Genomic DNA, 20,362 nt, shown 5'->3' with positions numbered 1-20,362 from the left:
GAAAGTGCGATGAAAAAACAGGAGGGAGCTACAGGAATTGATCAGAATGATAAGTATTAATACTAATTGATAATATATATTTTTTTTTGTTTTGTCATAAAGTGAAAGTGCATTTCTCATATCACTGCACAGATCACAGTAAAGACAGAAAAACTGGTCGCTGCTATATAACAAAATGAATGCACACAACTTGTTTTTTTCTTTGTGAACAGTGGTTTGCAAGGAATTAACACAACATCCTTCCTCTGTTTTAACAGGAACTGGGTGTTGACTCTGCCAGCTGTTCTGCAGGCAATGCAAGCTGAGCCAGAACCCTCTAACTTTTCCCCTTCTAATTCGTAGGTGTCCCTATGAAGATTCCAGGGGCAATGCGTGCTGAAGAACTAAACTGGAGATGCTTTAACAAATTACTGTGAGTCTAACTGAAAATGTTAGGTTTCTTTGCAGAAATTGACCTAAGAAGACGGAGAAACTGGAGATCTCGAGCAACTATGGACCAATTACACAGTGCTGCACCACCAGCCAAGGCCAGCTGGGGTATATTAAGAAATAAACTAAAAGCCCCTTTGCAATATGCTGCTGACCATTTCCGAATGCAATTTCCGACCAATATTATGTGGTTTCATACTCTGTATTTTTATACAGACCGTGTTGAAGAAGAACACCTTTTTAGGGACGACAGTGGTGACGAGAGTAACCATTGGAGTGGACAAAACGGTCATTTGTCGATTGCATATAAACAGAGATTAAACGGATTTGACGTACTCACATTATCAAAACATGAGTGGTTACATTTGAGCAGGAATACAACTAGATAAACATATGTTAGGAGCAAATAGTCTTCCATTCTCAGTTTAAGTGATGTTTGCAGTTTTAAACAAGTCGGCTGAAATTCACCAAGTTCTGCTACTGACATGGGGGATTGTCATTCTGTCCTTTGCAGGAGGTCAGGGCTGGCTAGCCTCGACTGTAGACCCCCTTCGTGACATTAACAGAACCCAAGACAGAGGTGAATTGCACGATGGTTATCAAAGAGAAACTGAGTTATGAACCGAATCATTATCACCAAATAACCAAGACATATGCAAAGGAATTAAACATTTCTGATAATTGGGTGTGTATTCATCAACCACACAGTGCAGCAGGGGGAGTGGAAATGGTGGCCACCTCGCTTGATTGGTGTTCCAATGTCACTTATTTAACCTTTTCCCACCCACTATCCTGCCGGTGGGACGCTAGCACTATGTAAAATTAGCACAGGATTGTAGCACTATGAAAAGTTGCATGAATATGAACATGCAATATATGTATTGAAAGATTAGACTCTCGTCTTTTCGGTCATGGTCATTAAAAAAAAAAAAAAAAAAAAAAAACGCCTGTCGTAAATACAATCCAGGTACTATTTACGGCAGAGTTTTCAAAGTAAATCTTAGAATATGGTGTTTCCCTATCTTCAAATCAGTCTGGTAGTCCAAAAATGTAATGGATCCTTGAAAACTTTATATCCTTATTCACCGCAAGGGTCTAACAAATATGGTCACTTTGTTTTATTAGAAACGTAATCCAAATCAAGATACTGTCGAGAGAACAAAAAGGGGGGTGGGTGGTAAAAGGATAATAAAAGTAATCTCTGAAATGTTAGGAGAACCTTGTGCTTGTAAAAACAATAACTGCAGGTATCCCATTGTGCCAGAGAGTCACACTAACATGCCTCCTGTCGTGTTATTGATGTCATCAGAAAAAGGTTTTTATATGTTATACTGGTACTGGAACTAGCTTTATGGGAAGGAGTGTATACTGTACATTGTGACTCTTTTGGAAATATGATAGCCACTGTTCTTAAACCAGATGGTACTAATTATACTATACAACATATGAGCAAAGATTGTTCAGCACCCAAATGCACCTACAATGAAACTATGTTTGTCTGCAGAAAGAAGGCGTATGTATGGCTACCAGTGGGGTGGGGAGGTGTGTGTTATGTTGCATATATGATTCTGACTATAAGGCATCATGCCATGCCGACATCCAGTACAAGACAGATCAAAAAGAGATATTAATAATGGGGAACTAGCTGCCTCAGTTATATTCCCAGCATATGGAGTAGGACGAACAATATCTGAAATTAAACTACAGCCAAAGCAATACAAAGTGTCACTGCTGAATTAGTTGCAGCCGGAACTGTAATTTTACAGAATCGAGCAGCTCTAGATTATTTTCTGGTGTCTCAGGGCAGCACACACGCTGTGGTAGGTAAAGAATGTTGTACTTATGTTCCTGATTATGCAGATGAGATTAACGACTTTGTGGAGCACATTCAGAAAGCGGTAGTGAAAATCCATCAAACTCCTCCTCGGAATTGGGATGTGTTTCTTCAGTTTGGGCTTATCCACCTTGTGTAGGTACCGAACTATTTCTGCAGAAATAAATCCTATTTCTTACATGGATACACCTCGTCGTGCCTGGCTATTCTTAGGGTAGAATTTTCTCAGCCCAACAACATGTTTATCAAAGCTATGCACAAGGCTGTAAGGCAGTGCATTAATTTAATCCCCCCCGCCCTTTGCACACCACACTGAGGGGCAAAACATGGGAATTAATGATAAATACCTGCCACTCCGCTGTTCGGAAACTACTGTCACCCACGTCCTTTAAGATAGCGGTACAAATTTAATTCATTGTGATTGGAGTAGGAAATAAATAAATAAATAAATAAATAAACAAGTGAGCACAGTCATTCTGGAGTCTTGTGCTGTCTCCTGAGAGAGCGAAAAACATATTCTACATTTAGTCATGATTTATTTACTTTGAACGCTTTAGTGCTGACTGAGTTACAGACGAACAGACCCCTGACGGTGTTTTTCATCCAAGATTCCAAGACTCCCGTGCCATTGCCACGTCCTGAAGCTAAGAGTGAATCCACCTCCTCTGCTTTTCCAAGCATTAGCCTGTGCCCTTTATCTGAAGTTTTTTTTCTTCTCCTAAATGAAATCCGTTTTCAGATGTTTAGCGTGTGACATTGCTAATGTGCAAACGTGTGGTCGCCTCAAAATCAACTGCCAACATGAATAAACACGTTCGTTTTCCGTCTTCATGCTTTCATGCCTTCTCACATCCCATAGTCACAATCCAGCTCTATCAAGAAAATAATTAACCCCTGGAGGAATGGTATATTTTCCTCTTGGCAGTCAAAAAAGAGAAACGGCTCAATATGAATAATGCATGAAAATAAATATCTTGCCAGGATCTTTCTCTCACAGTCATTTCTCTTGTCATGTCGGGCCCAAACGCCCAGCATGCCTTGTTTATAAACATTTGGGTCCCTATTACTGCATCTACCAAAGCAGAGAGTGATGGATTCATTGTTGCTAGTGGCTACAGATTATAACTGTCCTTTTGCTTTACAACATGAAAGAGAGGGCCTGTCCTTGACATTTGAGAGAGAGCGCGGCTTGAATAGTTATTGTCTCCGTGAGCACAGCTGAGAAGTGTCAATCATCCTAGAAGGTGCTACACATTTGTATGAGTTGAGGCAACTTTTTCCCCCTTTTACTGTTAAACACTGACATGAAAGGTGCTATTTAAATGCGTACTATAATCATCACCATCTTCTTCAGTGCTGAATATTGATTGACACATCCAGTAGATTCACGTAAAGTGTACATTTAGGACTCTCTTTTCCAGAATCAGTGTTGCACAGCGCATGGGTGTGGTCAATGGTGCGGCATGTGGGCGCAATGGGCGTGGCTACTGAATGCTGGTGTTTTCAGGACCAGAGGTGAGGAGGGCACAGCGCAAAATGCATGGCACACCTGGAAAAGGAGCTGGGTTATACTGAATATATTTTATCAGTGGGTGTGGTGCAGCTGGGTTTATTAATATGAACTGAGCGGGATGGGATGAGTTGTGGTTTCATCATGTTTTAAATACACGTACTTCGATCATTTATCTCCCAGTTCAAAATCAGCATAGGTTTGACTTACTCATAGATATTGCTAAGCAACGAAACAGCAAGTCTGTCCCCATGCAGCATGATTGTCACATCTAGAGAATTTAAGCAATGTAAATAGAAGAGTATTGAAGAGGTAAAACCTGGTTTCCAACAAATGACATAAAGCCTATAGAAAATCTAAATTGGCAGACAAAGGTACCTTTAATTCCCAATTGACATAGACATAGACTACATAGACAAAATAAATGTGTTTAAAACATGACAAACCCACAATAGTATTATTTGCAAGCTTCCTGGAACTGTCATGAAGCTCAAAGTTTTAGGTTTGATTATGTTTATGCTGCCTTGTTACATACAGAATGGTGGTACTGTGCTGGGGTAAACAGGCGTACATTAGTATTACTTTGCCTGACTTGCGATGTGATAATGAGTCAGCAAATCATCAGATAATGCAATATTTCTCATACAGAAGAATACATCATTGTGATAATCTAATCCACGCGGTACCACTTCTAAAATGAATACAACTACAGTGCAAATGGCTTCTTAAAGGGGGACACTTATTCGGGTCTGATAATGGATTTCATAATTGGAGCTCCTTGGAGCCAGGAAGAAACCTATTCAGCACAGTTCATTTGTGACCGCAGTCTGCAGAGGGAACAATAGCCCTCCTCGTTTATTAATTCTGAGTCTCTCAGCGCACTGCCAGAGCTATCGTAACGAGCAGCAGATTTACACTAAAAGGTACAAGCAGAAATGAAATGACATTAAGCACAATAATAATGTACCAGAAAAAAAGAAGAGTGTACCAATCTTAAGCTGTGCGTGAGCATGTGTATTAAATAGCGGTATCACGTCCAATTTAACGCACAGTGACGCTCGTCACTTTCAGGGATTGAGCATGTTAGCACGTTAACCACGACATCGTTTATTGTATTCCTCCCGTCTCATTGCCCCCCCCCCCCCCCCCAATAGGACCCGCGTGGCGTAGCGCGGCCGTACCCTTTCGCCGAATCGGAGCGTATCGGGGCGAAGGAACGGGAAAGCGCTGCGTCCCGGAGGTTCGAGAGAGGCTGCGGAACAGTGACGTCGCCGCGCTCTAAATCTGGCGTGCGAAAAGAGCGGGAAGAGAGTCCGCGCTCTTCCGAGATCGGCGCGGTGAGATGACAGTGAAATAGGGGGCTTTCCGATGACAGGAGGGGGCACGTTCAGGTGGAGGAGCAGAAGGTACGTACGAGTGGGGCAACTCAGAGGAGGAAACGCGCGGGCGTCAGCGTAGATAACGCATCGATTGTTAGACCGCACCCGCGGCTAACGTTTCTCCGAACAAGGTGCTAAATCCCGATCTTGAGAGGAAATATGGCCCTCGTACACGTACTCCAGCAGACCACAGATTGGATGGTTAAAAATGCCAGGTGGCGAAGAACATTCCATTTTACTCAGACAGTTTGAGGTACCAGTTAAAAATGAAGGGCAGTGGGCTATACAAGGCGCAACCTTTTAGAGGGATGATGTTTTGACATATTACATGATCCATTTTCATAATAAGTGGTAGATTCACTAAAGAGAAGGCAATCTATTAGAAGATAAATGAGATGGGAATTTGAGAGAGCACGGTTAATAATAAAAAAGACTTCAGGCAGACTTTGATGTATCCGCTAATTTCAAGAATAACAGAACCAAACTCGTCACATACCCTAATGGAACTGCTTATTTATGGTTTGGCACCAATGTGCACATACGTCAGGCTGTCTTCAGCCTGTTTTTCTTACCGTGTTGAGGCTTGAGGGCTTGAAATAGAGCTTGGATCTACAGTTAAGTATACATAAATATATATATGTGGCATTGAATCATTGAGGTCAATCAATGCAAAAGTATGAATGAAATTTGAAATGTGGATGTGAACATGTTTCTGAACCAATGGCAAGTTTACCGATGTGAAAACATCGTTAAACATCGCCCTTAGGTCTTATTCATATTAATTAAATAACGTGATTAAGGTCATACAAAATAGATTTGAAATAAATCTTGTTTATTTCACGACTTCGTAAAACTGTCCTACTCTAAGCTGAGCACCATTAGCATAATATATCCGTTTGAAAATCCCATAGAGGTTTGCATTATTCTGTAAATGGTGTTTCAAAATTCTATTTTATTGAGGGTAAACCACTGTAATTGGAGCAGTTTAGACCCAGTCCCATCAATGTGATTATTAGCTCCCTATTCATTGCTTTTTTATTACTTGCCATCCAACTGTTGCAAGCAAAAGGATCTTAAATGCCTAAAGATCATTCTCATTAAATGGTCACATGATAATAAAAGAGTAAAAGATGCTTGTCATTATCCACGTGTATAAAATTGATATGATTGATATGCATATCCATGACGGATGGTTACAGATATCAATACTACTGCTGCTGCTGCTGTTACTACTAATTATGCTATTACTAGTGATACTACTATTACTAATAATAATAATAATAATAATATTGATAATAAACCTTTTTGTGCAGCCCTACCTCTCTTTGCTAGCAATCACAGCACCCCCTCCATCACCGCACACAGGTGGTAATTGGCAGGAGGGTCTCCATGGCAACGCATATCGAGCTCTTCGCGCGGTGAGTCTGCAGCCGTGGGCTTCGCCGGTGGCCCGTTTATCTCCTCGGCGCACACCTCCACGTCCGTGCCAACACGCCGGCACCGCCCGCCAGCCGGCTCCGAGCGGCGGGTTCGAGCCGGAGCGAACGCGTGGCGAGGTCCGCTCCGGGAGTCCTCCTCCTAATTATACACCGCGTTCCTATCGCGGGCGACACAGGCCGTGTCCTCTGTCACTGCGACGCCAGGAACTCATTTGTGCGGGCCCTGGTGTAGATCAAAACACAGATAAACTCGGAGTCTCTCTCTCTCCCCATGCTCAAATCAGGACGTCCGCACTGGCACCTCGAGATTCCTGACTTCGGACACTTCCCGTTTCAGTTTTTCCAGATCTGAAAACATCACGGGTGAACTGTCGTTATCACTTCATACGATAGCGTTAACCCTTTGACTCTGGGTCAGAGATCTAGTTTTTAAAAAAAGAATAAATAAAAACGTAAACTGTCATTGGATTCCAGCTCAGGAATTAAACAGCCCTCCTCTAAGAGGCGTGGTTCTCTCTAGACTGTCTTTGCATCCAGTCACGAAACGTTCAAAGAAACCTCAAAGTCTGGATATTTTATTTGCTGAAAATATGTCAACAGCTTAATGGTCTGTGCAGTCAGAGGCGTTCTTACAATTTCGCGAATAAGGGAATTGCGAGGGCTCGTTCTTGTGTGCGGCGAAATTGCACCTTGAGTCTCTGCCATTATCTTTATTCACGTAATGGAAGCAGTGGAGAAATGATGTGCGGCGATTCGCTTCATCTTATCTCGCTTTTCCTGCACTTCAGACGCTCGGCAGCCCTAATGTGATTTGTCGCCGCTGTTTGTATCGCTTTTTTGCAGACCCGAATGGAAATAAGAACATAAACATTTTTTTCTTTTGGCTCTCCCGGCCTCTCGAATCATTAGGCCTCTTTCACGAAACATGCGTACGATCACAGTTGATCGTAAGCTGCGTGTGAGAACGTTTCCGAGAACATTCCGGCATTTGTCATTTTTTTTCTTATCTGTATTTGTTCACGGCTGTTTCCTTATGATAACCACATGGACAGGATTGCGTATAAAATTTACAAACAGCCAGGATTGATTATCTCATATAACTGGGATACGCAGAAAAACAAAGGTCTGCACATGTGTCTTGAAGCTGACATACTTTTGTTCTTAAAAATGTTCCAACGAAAAAACTAAGAATAATTTAAGAAGTTTTGTGAATGAGGCTCACTGAGTGACACGTCTCCCTCAAATCCCCTCCTGCAGAGCCCACAAATAAAGAAGTGTACCCCTTTTCCTTGAGCAAAAGACAATATTTTATAACTTTATGAATATAGTGATTATTAAACATGATATATAACCAATTATACAAAATGTGACATTATTTATTAGGCTTCCAAAGAACATGGTGGTGCTTATTTATTCTGCTTCTTAAGAAAACAAGAATGACAAGGACAGGCCATTCAACCCATCCAGACTCATTTTCAGGCTGTGACTCAGCCTCCTGTGAATTCCCTTTTGTTAAAATGAGAGCGGAAGTGCTCACATCGTTCCCTCCATCTCGGTTCCCCCTCTATCTGCTAGGCGATCTGCACTTATCTCTCCTTCGCCATCACCTGTTTGCGTATCGATTGGCCCTGCAGCTAAATGTCTGCCTCACCTCCTGCATTTACCTGAGTGATGTGGCCCATTAAAAGGAGATCACGCAAGCAGCTGCCTTTTATCCTTTAGATAAGTAGCTACAAATTAAGATTTCACTTTGTTTTTAACCTGGAACATATTAACTTGAACTCAATTAAGCGTCATTGACCCCTGAGCAATAGATATTTGTAAATGACTGAATGTTTTAGTAAAAGCCCTGTGTCGTTCATTCTCTCTCTCTCTCTCTCTCTCTCTCACACACACACACATACACACTCTCTCACTTTCTCTTTCTCTTTAAATATTACTATACAACACATAGATTAATTAAGACTCATCCATGTCACTTCCCTTCTCATCTCCCTCCACTGGCTATTAAGATAAGCTCAGATCAAAGTCAAAATGTTGTTTTATTGGGCAGCTAAGCGGATTTACTGCTCTGGTATATCTATAAAGGTCATCGGACCCTTCATCCTGCAACCTCTGGGTGCCTGGCCCCGCCCCTGCCGCATGCTGGCCCTTTCTGGTCTGCTCTGGCACCCTAGTGGTGGAACGAGCTGCCCATCACAGTCAGGTCAGCAGAAACCCACCAGTCCCCTCACACAAGCTGAGAAGATGGCAGGGCAGGTACCCCTTCAGTCTGCACAATGGTTCAAGGCTATGATATCTAATTCGTCTTTACAGTTCTATTAAAATTATCATTCCGCAGCTAAGCAGTTATTCAAGTCAAAATTTAAAAACTGTTACATGTAACGATCATCAATCGCACGATGGAAACATTTGAAACTTGAGGCGAGAGAGATGTCCGTAAGCAGGCACAAGCTTCACAGCTCTATATCCAGGGCTATCGCTGATCAAAACTCGGGGACCGGAGAAGGTGGAGCAGGATCCTCGACACGCCAAGCAATACACCTCCTCCACCTAAAAACAATGAGTGCACCTACGCTGCGTGATGTTGGATGGGTTCCAGTGGTTGCACAATCAGTGGGAATGTACACATAAACATCAATAAGGTGTAAACTGTTGCTAGCTCACTAACGCTTGCTTGCTAGCTAGCTAGTTTGGTGGAACAAAAGGGAGTTTCCAAACATTGCATCACAACTGCCCGGCCCTATTTGCAGGCAGCCTGGAATACTTTCTTTAAATTATTATTGTAATAAAATTTTTAATTGGATTGGATATCTATATTATCATATTTGTTAACTGTTGTATATTGCGATTATATCTGCTTATTATATCCTCTGCTGTGTGTCGGGCACCATTATACCACTGCCTGTCGTGAGTTATTGCTTAAATATTATAGTGCGCAAGATGCATTTTCCATTTCAAACCTTCTCAATCATGAATGGCATTATGACAACTGGTCTGGCTTCAACCCTGAGTTAGCTTGACACTAAGCAACTAAAGTGCATTGTTTCAAAATGGGCTTCTTTGTTTTTTTTTTTTGAGGGGGAGAGGGCAGTTTGGTTCACTGCCAAGGGGGGTAACGGCCCCTGCCTTGCCCTGCCCACAAAGCAAGGAGCCCCGTGGCAAGGAGCACGGATGAGATTTTGGATGTCGTTGCGTCTCAGGGGTACGCTCGCTTGGCTGTGACGAATGCTACGGCTTCTCTCTGTCGTCCTGCCACTCCTCCCTCCCTTCTCTTCCCTTTTCCACTGCTCCAGAAATATTACACATGCCATTATACAGCACACAGGCACAGCCTGCTTTTCACTCTGTTATACTGAAAACCTTGGATCTGATCTGCTTTATTTGCCAATCAAAGTGCGGGGCTGACTGAAAGATGTTATCTCGCTAACACGTGTGCGTGTGAAATTAATGTGTGCTAAAGCTCACACAATTCATTTCATATATTTATTTTTCTAACAGACATCATTATTCACGCTTGGTCTTAGAAAATCAAAAGCAACGTAGAAAAAATGTATATTTTTGCATTTCACAGTTATACCTGTCTCTAATATTTTGAAATGGATATTAATCTGAATATCCATAGCTGGGCTAGCACAGGAGGGGAGGGAAAGAAATCCGTTCATCCTAGAACTAATTGTCGTCCCTTGCTGTGTTGTAGCAAATGAAAACTAAATGCATCCAAGTTTAATTGTAATGATTCGTACCGGGAAATACAGTTGTTTGGTTAGAGAAGTACTCCTGTTTTCAAGAGCAGCAAAACAAACGTTCGCCATCATTCGTATCTAAATCAGGCATTCAGTTATTTATACCCTGAAATTAAAGATTTTATTTTTTAATGCTCAAGTATCTTAAGCATAAACAACATCCAGTCATTCAGTTTAAATCCAGCAAACCTGAAAACCCCATCCAAAACAAAGAATATATTTAAACACATGGAAATGTAAAATAGAAGTAACTGTCCAAATTTTTGTTCTTTTTCGCAAAGCAATCTTCCCATCCAAAACAAAAGTATATATTTAAACACATGGAAATGTAAAATAGAAGTAACTGTCCAAATTTTTGTTCTTTTTCGCAAAGCAATCTTCCCATTAGAAGAGCTGCTTTGTAGTCTGTAGCAGGCTGTGCCCCTGGAGCAGCCTATGTGGAGCAGAGAACGCATCTCTCACATCCTGTGTAAAACAAGACTTTATGGAGGGCAGGCTAAAACCATGCCAGTACTGGATTCCCCTTACTTGTGCCAATCAAACTGGCTATTACTCCTGTAGGGGGGATGGTGTGGAAGGGGGGGAGGGGGGGGGGGGGGGGGGGGGGGGGGGGGGGGGGGGGGGGGGGGTGGCGGACAACCCAGATCCCGCTGAAGGAAAAATGCTTTTCCGAGTGAGATGCTGGAGCAGGTCAGACGTGCAGCATGTCTGACTCCCTCTTCCAGGCAATCGAGACCTGCTCCCCAGCAATCAATACCCGCATCAACAAGATTATTGTCTTCCAGCCATGGTGAGCTTTTCCTCCTGCCTTGTTTTCTCCCCCACAATGTTTTATCAAGGTCATCTTTTCCAGACACGCGGCGCGCTGGCTCCCTCTGCGCGAGCCGAGGCGCTGTGCGGCATGCCCACACTGCCTCCTGCTGGCCATTCCCACACACTGCAGCCAGAAGGCTGGAAACCGCACAGGCTCGGAAAGGTGATACTTTCAGAAGATACTTTTAGAACATTTCTTTCATTTTAATCCCCAAGCGTCAGCGAGAGCAAAGCGGAACGTAATTCAGGTTTAAGTCATTTTTTTTTTTCTTTCATTCTGATGCAGTGATTCAAGTAAATGTCTTTAAGGTTGATTCCTTCAAAAAAATAAATCATTTAAACTTAGCTCCTGGTCAGAAAAAGCTGCTGACATTTGATAGCGCCGCTGCTTTCAAGAGTTCGAGATTGATTCAACGAATCCTTTTAGTCATCCGAGCCGCAGGATTGGCGCGGGCCATCGATCGCCCGGTCGGCTCGCTCTTACCTGGCGGCCGCGCGCACTTTGCTTCTTCGGCACTCTGACCGTTCACGAATATCTCCCTTTCAACGCGCCCGGTTCCAGGCAAGGGTGGCGCTGACCCCGCCGTTGATGTTTGTTGCTAGCGGTGGAGTAGGCCGATCTTCAGAGCCGGTCGAGGTCCGGCGAGGGCCCTTTGAAGACGAGACCTGAGCGCTCCCCCGGTCAGAAAAGAGGCTTCCGTTCTCCGTCCGTTCCGTGGGCCGTCGTCCGATTCTTAAGCCCGTACGAGAAAACATGGCTCCTCCTGTGTGACACGACACACCGAACTGGAGGCCCAAGATCTTCCTTTCCCACAACGTCTGGCTTAGTGACAGGCCTCTGTCAAAATCTGTTTTTAGTTTTGACACCTTTAGAAAACCTATTTTAAGCACTTCCATTTTCTTTCATGTACTGGAGTGAACTGTAATCCTGTGATCTGTGCGCATGGCAGCATTTCAGATTCTTTAAAAACATTTATTCGGTATTGTAGATTAAATTACCCGACTGTGGCAGTGTCACAGCCAGAAAGTACTCTCAGCGCTGAGGAAAAAAAATGCGTATCTAAGCTGGATTTTCTATACACCGGTGGCGCGACTTCTTTCCTGACATGAATCCCCTTACCCCTTTCACAAATGACATGAGGCTATTAGATTTCAAGAACCCCCCCGCCACGAGCGCACGTCGACGAAGCCGAGGGCCCACCTGGAACCCGATGCCCTGATCGATACGCGCAGGTCAGGAGGCATGAGGAAACGGCCCCACAGCGAGGGGGGGGGGGGGGTGATGGGGGAGGGGGGGGTATGGGGGGGGGTGGGGGGAGCTGGAAGAGAATCAATTTGAGTCCTGTCGGGGAGTCTAATAATCATACGGGTGAGGCTGTTTTCCGAGCCAATCGGAATCGGTTTTATTTAAGGACGGGTTCCCGAGCAGGACGTGCACGCGGGGCCGCAGAAGGCGGAGGAGAAATGAGCGTTTAAACTCGCCGGGGCGCCATCGGAGGAGCCCCGCAGGTCGACGTGACTTCGCCGCTGCCGCCGAACGTGGAGGAACGGAAATCTTACCCGTGCCTACAGGGACCGAGCAGCGGTGCGCTGAAGGACCTGTGAAATCACAGGAGGCTCTGGCACACTGCAAAAGCGGCGGATAGCAACATTCTTTGAACCTGAAAAAGGTGGAAAAAGGATTGATTTTTTTTATGCTGTCACCTGGACTGATCCTTTTTGTCTTTCTGTATCATGGTACCAACATGCTGCCGAGTGCATTTGAAAACTTCATAAAGTGAATGATAAACACTGTAATATGGTTTGCATGGTATTCTCCCCATTTCACAGTGTGGACATATATATATTTGACATGAGAGTAACAACTTGATGCTCCCAGTTCAGCAATTTCTCATGTCACAATTAACCTGCTGCTTTTAATAAAGTCTTCTATAGAAATTCCAGGAGGCACTAATTAATTATATTATGGGGAAGTCTCTCTTTACATTGTAAACAAGTTATGTGTAGAAAGCAGAGTGGGCTGATTTAAAAAGTAGCATGTTATTCCTTAATTAATCATTAACTTTAAATCAACACTAACCTGAAGCAAGTACACTAAAGCTTTTAGTGCTTTTTGTGAAAGGAGGGGAAAAACTGATAAAAAACATTGTGATGGCCACAGGTCACATTGTTAGAAGTAGGCTGCAGACTAATTTCAGGCCTTGTTTCTCATTCAAAGAAAGCTCTCATGAGATATGACTTCACGAATGAGTGAAGCCGTTAGTGCCATCATATTTATAGATGCATCCTGGTTATTTCCATCTTGGTTATTTTCAGAGCTCTTCCTCAAGTTTGGCATTTTGTGGGTTCATATTTCGTCTCGGGCTGAAAGATTTGCTCTGTAATGGATATGAATGAATGTAATAAACTCCAAATATGAAATAATTTACACAAGAGAATATGCTGCTGGTAATGTCAGCAGGGTTGTAAAGTTGTAAGACTAATGGCAATATCCTGTTTTTAAGACTTTAAGTGGCAGGAACATGTAGACTCGATCCCATTCTGAAAGACAAATTTCCCAGCACAACTAGGAAAGAAAATGTGAAATCAACAAACGAATTAGACAGGTGCCCTTTGTGGTACACGGTGGTTCTAAGAGTTTGAAGCAAATGCAATATCAAAATCAGACTAAACAGATAAAGGTTATTTTTTCCTCTCTAAAGCAGTGAACATGAAACTCTTTCTTAAAATTCTGGGATTGAAATTGCGGTTGGAAGGAAAACCAGCATACTGTGCACAGTGGTCCCCTGTGACCAAGTTCACAAACTACTGCTCTAAAGAGGAACACCCTCAGCTCTGAACGTGAAGACCAAAAAGACTGTTGTCTGACTGCTTCTCTTTCGATACGCAAGGATTTTCATTGGAATGCAGGGAGAGGCAGCAAATTCAATTTCTTCCGACTGAAAAATCCTCAGTGGCAACTTTGCTTCGCATACACTCCAGGACCCCCGGCGAATGCAAATGCCCCTAAACTAGATCTGTATCTGGCTCGCTCATGCCTTCGCTGTTTCTAACTGATAATTGTGTGACGGTTCTCTCTAAAGTTTGCTCAATATTCTTATCAACAAAAACAGATGAAGCGGGAATTACTTTCGAAATCTTACATTAAATTTTTGTTTGGGGTGTAATGATAGATCTCCTATTGATATTTGATTGTTTTTGACTACACGAATTTCTACAACATTGGGAGAATCAACAGGCTAACAACTGGCATCAGTGAGATGCTTGTTTAGTAAGCTTTATTTACACAGGGTAGGTACTGAATATGCATGCACTTTTACAACAACGTCCTCTTAATGCCCCCAGCCCCCCCCCCCCCCCCTTCCACCTCCCATCCCCCAAGCAATATACCCTGAATGCCTTTTGGCCTGGCAAGAACTTGTGATTTCGTAGGAAAGCACTGCCTACAATTTGGAAAATATTGTTTCATGACTGAGAGTTGGGTAGAAGTTGCTAAAAACAACAACAACATTAGTTGTTGTGTGGTGGGATTGACTTGCAGTTTAAACGATGATAAAAACGGGAAAAAAATCACCTACTAAAACATGCTCAATACAACAGACACATAACCCGTACCGTGTCGTGTTTCTGTTTGACTTGATGGAATTACAGGTTTGCTCTAATTGTTTTTAGCCAACCCAATTGAAATTCACAAGCTCTTGTAGCATTAAGTTTTTAAATATCCCTGGGAGCACTGATTACATTTTGGTCCAGTACAAGGGACGATGTGCCCAGTTACACGATTTGTTTTTTGGAGGGCAGGCTGTTTTCTAGCTTAATATCTGGGCAGCGGGTTTTAGTGTATAAGTGGCGTCCAAGAATCCAAACGGTACGCGACGAACCCGGGCAGTGGATTCCCAACCGGGCCTCTCCGTCTCTGTCTGTCCGAAACGCAGGTGTGCCTGGTGTTGGCCACCGCGGCCCAGCCCGGCGCGCTTTTCGATTACGGGCGGGGAGACGGACGTGCAGACGAGCCGACGACACGCTCGCTCTCCTCTCAGCGAGCGGCCAGCGAGACTGGCTGTTCCTCCGTGCGTCCCTGGCACCTGCTCCAGCTGCTCCTTCCAGCCTGTCGCTACGGAAACTCCTGTGTGGATCGATGAAATATCACGGCTGATACCGAAGAAAAAAAGAACTCAAGCTTTGCATAAAATATAGCAATCAGGGGCATTACGAAGAGCAAAACTCATTTTCTCTTTTGGCTACAACCATTAAATATCCACCGTCCACATAGACATCTGTTTCATAAACTTTGCTATTATTGAGGAACCTGTTGGAAAATCTAGTTTTTAGATTAGGGCCGTCGAGAGAGCGAGGGAAAATATGATTTGATATGGCAAACTTGTCCACACAATATTACATTCCTATGAAGTGGCCTGCTCTAGTTTGCCTGACTGTAGGAATGTTTCCTGTTTCTCTCTCTCTCCCTCTGCTCCACAGGCATCAAAGGGAATGTCCTTAGGCAATTAAAAGCCAAGCTGAGGCTTTTATCTGTGCATACAAATCTAGGGTGTCATCACGTGTGCTCTCCTGGAGAGTTGAACTACCTCTGAAGAGACACCAGAACACAGACATTAATGGGGTCAGGGCCCAGCATGGCCACAGAATAGTATACTGGTTTCCATTTCATTTTTAGTTTGAAAGCCAATCTGTGGCATTCCATTGAAACCATCAATTGAAAGTCCTAGTCCTATTTTCTGGCTGGCGTATGACATGTGGCAAGCGATTGCTCTGGCAAAGTGGCATTTTCATCATGGATTTTTGACACGTTTGAGCCAATTTGGTAATTTGAGGAGGAAAGTGGGTAGAGAGGCACGGTTGGGGGTGTGTCAGTGAAGATCGAGCAGCGCACTAAAATTTTGCACCATGTTTAAGCTATTGAGCTACAGATTTAAGAGAAAATTAAAACCGACCCATAACAATTATGTTTTGGCAACATTTTATTGAAATTTTGATTAAAAAAAATTTAAACATGTGAATTTATTTCTGATGAGATTTATTAAAGCTGTTTTTGGAAAAAGTAGCAGCCCTACTCTGTACCTCCCACACAAGATCATCTTTAAAGAAACTTCTGATGAGTATATCCTCATCATCCAATGCAATCAGAAACCATGGGAACTGGCAATAAACCAGTGCACAAATTAAGAGGTCATTTGACTGGTGGTGATTGAGTCCAGATACAACAAATCCACTGATAATATGGTCAGCGTAATCCAGCCCATTTTCCACCTGCGCTGTGGTACAGTACTTCCTAGCATATTTGCGTTTGGTCTTGTTAGAAAGAGGCTAAATCATGATGAAAAAACACAGGACCAAGTTACTTGAAATGCTTAGGAAACATTGAGTAGCAGCATCGCTTTGGAATACGGTTTAATTTGTGTTAGCTAAGATAGCTAATATTGTTTCTTGTAACTTGGCCTAATTTTGATATCAGTATTTTTAATGGCAGGCCTAGATTTTGCAAGTCTTAATGACATATAGACAGTGCTTTGTATGTGTGAGTACCTTGCTCTTTTTGTACGTTGAAAAAGTGTTTTTCTTCTGATAAATGATTTACAGGTACCAGCTAGATGTGTAACTGGATTCCATCGGGTGAGTTACAGTAAACACCAGCTAGACAGTCTAGTCAGTGTCTGACCTTATGAATGAATGGAGCTTTGCATCAAAAGCTGCCAGGAAGGTTTAAGGCATTTTTTACTATTTTAAAATTCACCCTCAGAAATGAAAGTATGGCTTATCCCTGTATTATTTTATACCCATAACAAATCAAGGGCTGGGTTGAGAAGTATAGAGAAGTGCATGCAGTGGCACCATTTAAACAGAATGTATTATGAAATCAGAATTTTCCTCTCATAACGGTACAGATATATGCAGATTGCCAGAGCTTTCTTACCAAGCTTTTTTATGTTAAAGCTTTTTTTTTCCAAATCTAATGTGTCCAATGGTACTTGTAGTTTATTTTTATTGCTGCATCCTCTTCGGTCTGTTTGTGAGGGTGCAGATGAGGACACGCTCTTCTCCTGAGCGTGTGTTGCCAGTTCCCCTCCTTTCGCTTGCAGTCGCGTTTAGCCATGCTTCCACGAGTGCCCTCGTATTCGACGGGCACAGGCTGGCGGCAGGCTGAAAATGGGCCATAGGAGGCTGCTGGCACACTGATGGGTCGCACAGACTGATGCCCACCCTCCATGGGTGATATTATGGCCAATTAATCGTCACCCTGTGAGGCCAGGCAGCCAGTGCTGAGACTGGCACAGTCTAGATTTAATACCAGGCCATGGGGACCATGTAACCGTTGGCATCCTTCTTAGCAGATTGACCTACCCAGCAGTTGCAGAATATTCCTATACAATGATTGGAATCAAACATTTTTTTACAACAATAGTTACAGAATAGTTATTTTATTAATTAATACTCATGTTGTTTACTCATGCATTTTAACTTATAGTGAAATTATTTTTTAATTTTTTTTTATTCAACTTAATTTGACTAGGAAGTCAAATTGAGTTAAAACCTTTTACAAGTGAGACCTAGCCAAGACAGAGTCAAAACACTAACGGACATACATAAAACAACAACAACTTGAGTAATCAATAATAAACAACATATCAACATAAAAATTTTAAATAAAAAATATGCTACAATTACAAGGCCGTGTCAATACAGTGTATGGAAAATGACATGCAAAACATTGCATCCAATACATTTTATATCCCATTAATTCTGTAATTGGTGACTGTAGTGAACGTTGGAGGAGATTGGCAATAGGTAGGAATCTGACACACAGATGTTTTCTTTCTTCAAAGCAGCACTACTGATAACTGTCAGATATTGTGTCCAGAACATCAGTGCTGTTTCTCCAAAGACCGGTACACATAAACAAAATGTGGCAGCTGCACTTGGCAGTTTGAGCAACAAAGTAAAACAACATCTACTTATTTGCCGTCCTGTTCTGTTACATATCAAAGCCAACTGCATGACTCAGCTTCATAACAATGCTGTGTGCTGTCACATTGAGGGCCTGTTTTACTTTGAAGAAGGTGATTGTATGTTTGATTGGGTCCCTCTATGTTGACAGGAAGGGACATTTTTGCCAAGCCATTCCTCCTGAAAAAGAACCATTTATCTGCCCTTACTGTACATCACACCTCTTCTCAAGCATCTAATATTGATCCCTAAAGCAAAAAAAAAAAAGTCTTTATTCTACATTCAATCCAAAACCATTGACTGAGCTGTCGTCAGCAACACTGCATTTATTATTTATTTATTTTTTTAGCATTCTCACCTTGACTCTTCTTTAATTCCTTCTCACTCAACAGAACCACACATGTTTAATCAACTCTTCTCTTTTCAGATAAAATTGATTCTCTTTCCTGTCTTAGCTGTCCTTGATCTCTTTGTTGCCTTTGATGGCTTATTTGATTCTTCCTTCTACTTGATTATCTTAGAATTATCTTAACATGGTCTCTCGGCCTTTCCCTCTTATATTTCATTGATATAACCAAAGACGAAGGAACAAGATGAAATCAAAGAAAAAGAAAATTGCAAATTAAATGTTGCATATCACAGTGCTTCATTATCCACTATGCATTAGTGCTTCAAACACATTTTTCTCTGATCAAGGAAACGAAGTGCAATAGCTATATCCATATTTTCTTACATTTGTTTTGTTATAGCAGCTAACAAACTGTCCAAAATATCTGTTGGGAAGGAATACATCAAAATAAAAAGGATAATATCTTCAAATCTTGCTAAATCTTATTGATAAATTGACTGCAGGCATCAAAGGAAAAATGGCAAATACTGTATTAGTCATTGTGATGTAGCCTAAAACTCTTCCCAGGGAGCAGCTGGCTTCCCAGGAAAGGGATGATTCTCACAGCGAGGAGACTTTCCTCACAGCGAGGAGACTTTTCTCACAGAGTGGATACTTTTCTCACAGCAAGGAGACTTTTCTTACAGAGTGGAGACTTTTCTCACAGCGAGGAGACGTTTCTCACAGAGTGGAGACTTTTGTCACAGTGAGGAGACTTTTCTCACAGAGTGGAGACTTTTCTCACAGCAAGGAGAATTTTCTCACAGCGAGGATACTTCCCTCACAGAGTGGAGACTTTTCTTACAGCGAGGAGACTTTCCTTACAGCGAGGAGACTTTTCTCACAGCGAGGAGACTATTCTCACAGCGAGGAGACTTTTCTCTTCAGAGTGGAGACTTTTCTCTTCAGAGTGGAGACTTTTCTCACAGCGAGGAGACTTTTCTCTTCAGAGTGGAGATTTTTCTCACAGCGAGGAGACTTTTCTCACAGAGTGGAGACTTTTCTCACAGCGAGGAGAGACCCCTCGGAGAGAGAGAATCCCATGTTCACTGGGACCAGCTAGTTTCTAGAGCACAAAGACATTGGTTGTGAGAGAAATGTGCGACCACTCACAGAGGCAAGGTTCCTCCAAAGTTCCTGCATTTCGTGAGTCAAAGGTTGACTTCTGTTTCAGTGCCTTCAAGTGGATTGTTCTTTCATTGAAATGGCCCAAAGACGTGTGGCCAGTACTACTCCAATGTAAGTTCATAGGGAAGACTATTCTCTGTTTATATGAGCTGGTGCCAGAGGCATACAGGCAAAAATTCAGAAATCACAAAAAGATCAGTAGTGAAACTTATATTGGTTTTGCAATGGAGAAAAGAATTCTCTTTGACAAACAGTCTACTGCCACATGGGGTGAATGATTTTGATTCTCTTTGTGTTGATTCTGCTGAAAGATTTCAAGATGTCCTTACCTGAGACATGCAACTGGGAATTGTGGTGCAATAAAATGAACAGCTTAATGAACAGTGGATTTAAAAGGCAGATATTGTGGCTGATGAGTTTGTCCTCACCCATAAAAATGTGTTTGTATCTTATCGCTCAGATAAGTCCTCAGTGCTTTTGACCTGTGAAATCAGATCCTGGGTCCTCGCCTCTCAGCTAGACAAACCTAAAGGAGCTTTATTTTCAAAAGATGACCATGTTGTTTCTATTGTCACAAAAAAAGGCCATGCGATTAGTGATTGTTTACACAAGCAGCAGTCCTCCTCTAGCTCTCCTCAACCTAGAGGCATGGGTTTGATTAAGTGTTTCAGACCCTTGTCTTGAGCTCTTTATATCTGAGGGCTTAGTTTCTTTTACTGGGGATCCTAAGGAT

Source organism: Anguilla anguilla, chromosome 12 (assembly GCF_013347855.1).
Source record: "Anguilla anguilla isolate fAngAng1 chromosome 12, fAngAng1.pri, whole genome shotgun sequence".
Taxonomy (NCBI): Eukaryota; Metazoa; Chordata; class Actinopteri; order Anguilliformes; family Anguillidae; genus Anguilla; species Anguilla anguilla.
Note: the sequence above shows the minus strand (reverse complement) of the source record.